This window comes from Corapipo altera, unplaced genomic scaffold (genome assembly GCF_003945725.1).
Source record: "Corapipo altera isolate COAL_440 unplaced genomic scaffold, ASM394572v1 64, whole genome shotgun sequence".
In the NCBI taxonomy this organism is placed as follows: Eukaryota; Metazoa; Chordata; class Aves; order Passeriformes; family Pipridae; genus Corapipo; species Corapipo altera.
Window position 1 is genome coordinate 9,513,987 of NW_020884893.1, and position 6,152 is coordinate 9,520,138.

A 6,152-nucleotide genomic window follows, 5' to 3' on the forward strand; every position below is an offset into this window, starting at 1 on the left:
TTGAACAGAACCCTAAGGGTCAATTCCTTATGCCCAGACACAAGGCTAGAATATTGTGCTGCTTCTGTCCTCATCCTGGGCTTACAAGCAGAGCTCAGAGCTGAGCCATGGGCTGCAGCCACCAGCTCCCTGGGAGCAGAGTCCCTGGGAGAGGCCACACTCCTGCCCTGCCAAGGGCTGGAGCTCTCCCTCCCCATCCTGAGCCCTGTGCTGTGAGTCCACCCCCCTCAGCACTGGGAAGCTTCCAGGTCCTCACCTTGGTGTGAGCAGAGGGAGCTCAGGGTGCAGGGGAGGGGCTGGCAGGTTGGGCAGGTTCAGCATGAGGAACTCGCTTGGCTGCCTGTAGTAACAAACTGGAGCAGAGACCAGCCCTCGGCAAGGGCATTTTTACAGCAGTTTCTCGACTGAGAGCTGAATTAACTCACATTTTTCTTTACAGAATGGACATACAATGTGCGTAACAACCAATTTGTAAATTATTGTGAAAATTGTCATTAAAAGCCCACAAAATAGGAAAACAGTGTTTGACCCTTTCTAACTGGCTGCCATCTGGTCTTGGGTTTTGGATGGTTTGTGAGGGTGTCTCATCTTCGGGTTGCTCTGCCAGCAGGGTTCCTGTGCTGAGCTGTCTTCAGCTAAATGAGGCTCAAACTCTCAGCAGCACTTTTAAAGATTATTTTCTCTGACAGGTGAGTTTGGGGTTCACCTGCCTGTATCACTTGCTGGTGTTTGTTATGACCAGTGAGTAACCTGTGGGAACCAGTACAGAGAGAACTGAGAAAAGGGGGTTTCCCTCGGAGCTAAACAGAGTCACAGCTGCCTTGTGAGAAGTTACTCAGAGGAGTTCTTGTATCCTGATCTTCACACGTGCCATTCTGGGGACCTGGGACAACGTCTTCTGGAACGCTGGATAGGATGCACCCGAGACCCAGAGAGAAAGTTTATCCAACAGAAAGGGTGCAAGTTATTTGTCTCCTGCTTCTGCCTTTGTTAGCCAGTGGCATCAGAGCACAGGTGGTGGCTGGCTGGTGTCCATGGTCTTTGGATGAACTGGCCATGCTGGTGCCCACAAATTCAGGGAGTGTTGGCAGCCAGACAGCAACTCCTCCAGCTGCTGATCCCAAGGTTTTGCTGTGCAGGTTCTGCTCACCGATGGGAACTTTCACATCCAGGTTTGCTGCCAGCTCTCTCCTTGCCGCTGGGAGGGAAAGGGGATAAATCCAGGGGCTCAGGGGTGTTTCTTTGCCAGGAAGAGGGAATTTTCCCTGGAGCCGGAGGGTGGCAGTGCTGCGGAGAAGCTGCTCTCCACCTCGAAGGCTCCTCTGAGGAGCTCTGCCAGATCCTGCTCTCTGTGGGAGCTGCACCTTGTGCTCCGGTGTGACTGGGAGCACCCTGGGACACGCTGCTGGCTCCTCCTGCCTCTGGTTCTCTCCTTGGTTTTTGTAAGTCATGAGCAGTGCTTATCTCCTGGTTGAGCAGGTCAGCTCTGCCCCGCTGCTTGCAGGATGGACTGCAAGATCAGTGACCAGGACAGACCTGTCTTCTTCCAAAGCTGACAAAAGAGCCCGTGAAACCAACTGGAAGTGATGTACGTGCAGTGTCCTGTATTACACTGTCTCCTGTGAGCTGGTAGAGTCTCCCACTATAAAATAAGCTATAAAGCAAAAATGACAGTCAGGCAAATTAATGGGAAAGGGGTAATACACCAGAACAGAAAAAAGGTGATGGTGGAAAGAGATGCTTTGATTTGGTAAAGAAAATCACCTTCCTTGTCACTTGTGCAACCCCATCCCTGGAAATGTTCAAGGCCAGGCTGGACAGGGCTTGGAGCAACCTGGTCTAGTGGAAAGTGTCCCTGCCCATGGCAGGGGTTTGGAACAAGATGAGCTTTAAGGTCCCTTCCAAGCCGAACCAGTCCTTGATTCCATGATTCTATTTGGTGTTGTGCCCCTGCAGTACTTAAATCCTTATTTCTGACACTCCTGTAGTTTTTGATAGTTGTTACTGAGTTTATTTGACTTTCCCTCTAGTAAGATCTCTTTCCTTTGTCATTCTATTTCTGTGTTCTTACATAGGCTGAAATTGGGCTTTTCTAAAACTGGCATTTATGCTCACAAAAAAGTGTCTTTGTTCTCCTTCTTTGCCTGGAGAAGTGTTTCCCTGCAAAATTTTCCTTTTTTTCTCTGATCATCCCCCAAGAGGAAGTTGTGCCTGTGTTCCTGGCCTTTCACACCCCAGTGTTAAGACAGTGCTCCACATCTCATGTGAAAACTCACTTCTTTTCAATTTCTGGATGGTAAGGTACAGTTTCAGGACTGTGCTGTCCTATCTGGAGCTCATGTCTTTCACTATATCTGACTGTTTTCCTCCAAGTGCTGTATTTTAACAGTTTTCTCTCCCTCAGACAGGTAATTGTAGGACTTCCTGGGATTTTTTTTCCTTCGTGTGCAGTTCTTTGTTTCCTCTTTTTTCACATGTCCTTGTTGCTAAGGTTGAGTTCCTGTGTTTTCTGATAGCATTCACACCATTTCCTGGGAACTTAACCTCCCCCTCTCTAATGCTGCTTCTGCTGTGGGGTGTTTCCTGGTCCATGTTTCTTGCATGCTCAGTGCTCTGTTTTCCTCAGGAGGTTCTGTTACCCCAGGGCCATGTGGTGTTTTAGTGATCCTGGTATAGGAACACCCATTTCTAGGTGTAGTTGTACCTTCAGCTGCCTGTTCAGGTAAAACAACGTTAACAGCACAAAGCAGTCAGTTTTAGTTGGCTTTTTTTTGACCCAAAACTCGGGTAGCCCAGCTGGCAGATAAATGGAAGCAGCAACAAGAGACAGGGAGTAAAAAATCCCAGTGGGCACAACAGCAGCTACAAGTCAGGTACATATCATGACTCCTCCTTAAATTAACTCTTTAATGGCTTAAGGAGCCTATAACAGCTCCTCTCCTGCCTCATCCATTTTGGTGGCAATTGAAGTCCTGACTCCTGTTCCACCAAGAGAAGGCAGCTGTGCTAAAGGGAATCTGAGAGCCTCTGGCCATGCCTGGAGCAGTCAAGGAGAGGTAAGTCTTTGGAGGACTTGCTGGTTGAACACATCCAAATGCTGCCACTTGCTTCTGTGCCAAGAAAATTCCCATTTGCTGGTTCTAGACTTCTTTTTACTTTAATTTTTTTTTTCAATGGGGCTCCCTTGCCTGAGCAGCCCATCTGTAGGTCACAGTGCCCTGAGAAAGCTGTTCAGCCAGCATGGCTTGGGTTGGAGCTGTTGGTATCACACATTCCTGGGCTCTGGGCAGGTAAGATGCCATGGTTCTGCTGTGGAGAAGAGGGTGCTGGGGAAGGGACCTTTCCTTCACAGTCAGAAACTCCAACATGACCTTGTTTCTTAAGCTGCAGAGCTTTGTTTTCTCTGAGCCTTTTGCTGTATATTTGCAACAGAACAAGGGGTGTAGCTGCTCTGTCTTCTGAGTGCTTTCCCCTTTCTTTTCCAAACCTACTTTTAACTAAGTGAAGGCAAAAGATCAGTTAGTGATGGAAGAGGCATCATCCTTTGGCTCCAGACCCCTGGTTAGATTTCAGGCCTTGGCACATGGTGTTACTGGAAAGCTCACTGTTTGCAGCGAGTCACACAGTGTACAGCACTGATTAACAGTAGGATTGGTGCTTTTCACCAAAATCTGCCCTTCCAGCACCAAGCTGAGCCCCGCTGTCATGCAGAGGGGGGCTGTGAGCTCCCCATGCTGCTCTAGCAATCGTGACATCCTGCCGAGCCCCAGCGGGTGACGCTGCCTCCTGTGAGGCACTGAGAGCACGGCAGAGGCTTTGGGAGGAGCCGAGCAGGGCAGAAATAAAGCCTCCCTGTGTCGGAGATAATTGTGCACTGAATTAGCCAGGGAGCCAGAGCTACTCAGCTACTCCCGGGAGGTGACTGCTGGTCAGCCCTTGGCTTTCCTGTCTGTGAGCAGAAAATGCAGCTCAGTGCACCTGGGGAGTAAATGAGTGCCAAAGAGCCGGAGGATTAAGTGCTGAGCACAATTTCCAAAGTACCTTGTGTCAGTCCAAATGTAATTGTGCAGTGAGTGGCTACAAAACGGCCTAGGAAAAAAAAACAAATCAGGATTTGATATTTCCTTTTGAGTCTGCCCTTTCCCCTTGGGTGGGGAGAGATGTATTTTGCTTTCTTATAGATGTGTATGCCTAGATATGCTGGTGGGAGATGGGCATTTGGATCCCACTGCACTGCCTGTGGTCCAATGTGAGTGATATTTGTTATCTGGGATGTCAGTAAAACAGCAGTGAGGAGAGATGCCACTGACTCAATTGCACTGTGGTTTATTAACAAAGTTCTGACTCAGCCTGGGAAATTTGGGTGGTTTAGATTAACCCCCACTGGACAAGGCAAGGCTGAGCTGAAGACGACACATTGTGATGAACTTTGCAGAAAGGGTGCTCACTTCACCTTGGGTATAGGGGTGGTACAGAGATACAGATTTAACGTTCCCAGTGGGAGCAAGGAGAGGGTTTTGCCTCTCCTCTTGTGCCCTGGCTGCTGCAGATAAGTCAGAGATCGAGGCAGGATCTGCCTTTAAAGAGCTGCCCAATGGGACCAGATGCCCATTAGCGGGCAGAGTGATGGTGCCATCAATCTCTGCCAGCTTTTTCCTGTGCTTTCTGTCCTCTGAAGCCGATTTCTCCCTCTGCTTTGCTTAGCCCAGCGTTCATAGCAGTGCTGGCTGCGAGCTGTGAGTGCTGCTGCCTTGGGAACGCTGCTGCTCCCACACTGCCAGCGTCAAGGAACTGGGCTCCCACCGCCCTTCATGCAGGAGTAATTCTTGGTTTGTGATGCTGAGACTGCTGGGTGCTCTGGGCTATGGAGGGTCTGTGAAAGGGGACTGAAAAGCACATTTCTTGTACCATGTGGGGTCTGCATTTTCGAGATCCCTCAGGAGTTCATAGGCTGAATGAGGCTGGTAATTGCAGATCTGGCTTAATAAAGGAAAATGTATCCCACACCTCCTACGCTCACTGATGTTGTCCTGGGCAAGGGCAGTGCCAACACCTCGCACTTCCTAAGGACAGAGAACAGCAAAGGGCAGGGGGTTTCCACAGCCCCAAATATACAGATGAGCTGAGAGATCTGGGGTTGTTCAGCCTGGAGAACAGAAGGCTCCAGGGAGACCTTAGAGCCCCTTCCAGTGCCTAAAGGAGCTCCAAGAGAGCTGGAGAGGGACTTTGGACAAGGGCCTGGAGTGACAGGACAAGGGGGAATGGCTTCAGTACGAGGATATTAGGAAGAAATTCTTCCCTGTGAGGGTAGTGGGGCCCTGGCCCAGGTTGCCCAGGGAAGCTGGGGCTGCCCCATCCCTGGAAGTGTCCAAGGCCAGGTTGGACAGGGCTTGGAGCAACCTGGTCTAGTGGAAGGTGTCCCTGCCTATGGCAGGAGGATTGGAACAAGATGGTCTTTAAGGTCTCTTCCACCCCAAACCATTCTGTGATTCTGTGAGGAAGGAACCAGAGTGGGGTTTTGGGCCTTCCTGGACTGCCTTCAGACAGAGGGGCTGTGTTGGGGAGTGACCTGGGGTAAGAACCTTATTGCTCCTGCTGCCCTCTGCCTACCTGTTCCTGCCACTTTGTCTGCCTGTTCTGGGTTTCACATGCTGGTTCTTTGCAGCTGGTGGTTGCTGGTGCTGAGACAGGAGTCCTGGAGTGGCTCCAACGTGCTCCTGTAGTGCTCTGGAGCTCAGGCAAAGGAGTTCTTCCCCACATCCATAAGATCTCACTGTGGGAGCAGTGTGGGGTGGGGAAGAAACACTGGACACAGCTTGACCTTTGAAGAGCAGCGGATTCTCCACTTGACTGTAGAGAGTCTGGGAGCTACTGCCCCAAGTACTTGCTGCCCCGTGAGCCCTGACAGGGTCTCGCAGGGCAGGTCACGTTCCCTCCCTCAGCTCCTCCTGGGGCCCTGCAGGTGTTGTACCTTCACTTGTCAAATCTCCAGCCAGCTCTGATCCACTCGTATCTCCAGTACACTCCTTGATGTGCAAAGGCAACATCTTCCTCACCCTGGCTGAGGAAGGCTCTGCTTCCCTGCCATGTGCTGCTGCAGGACATGGGTCACGTCTGCTGTCACACTTCTGAGTGGTGACAAAGACACTGAG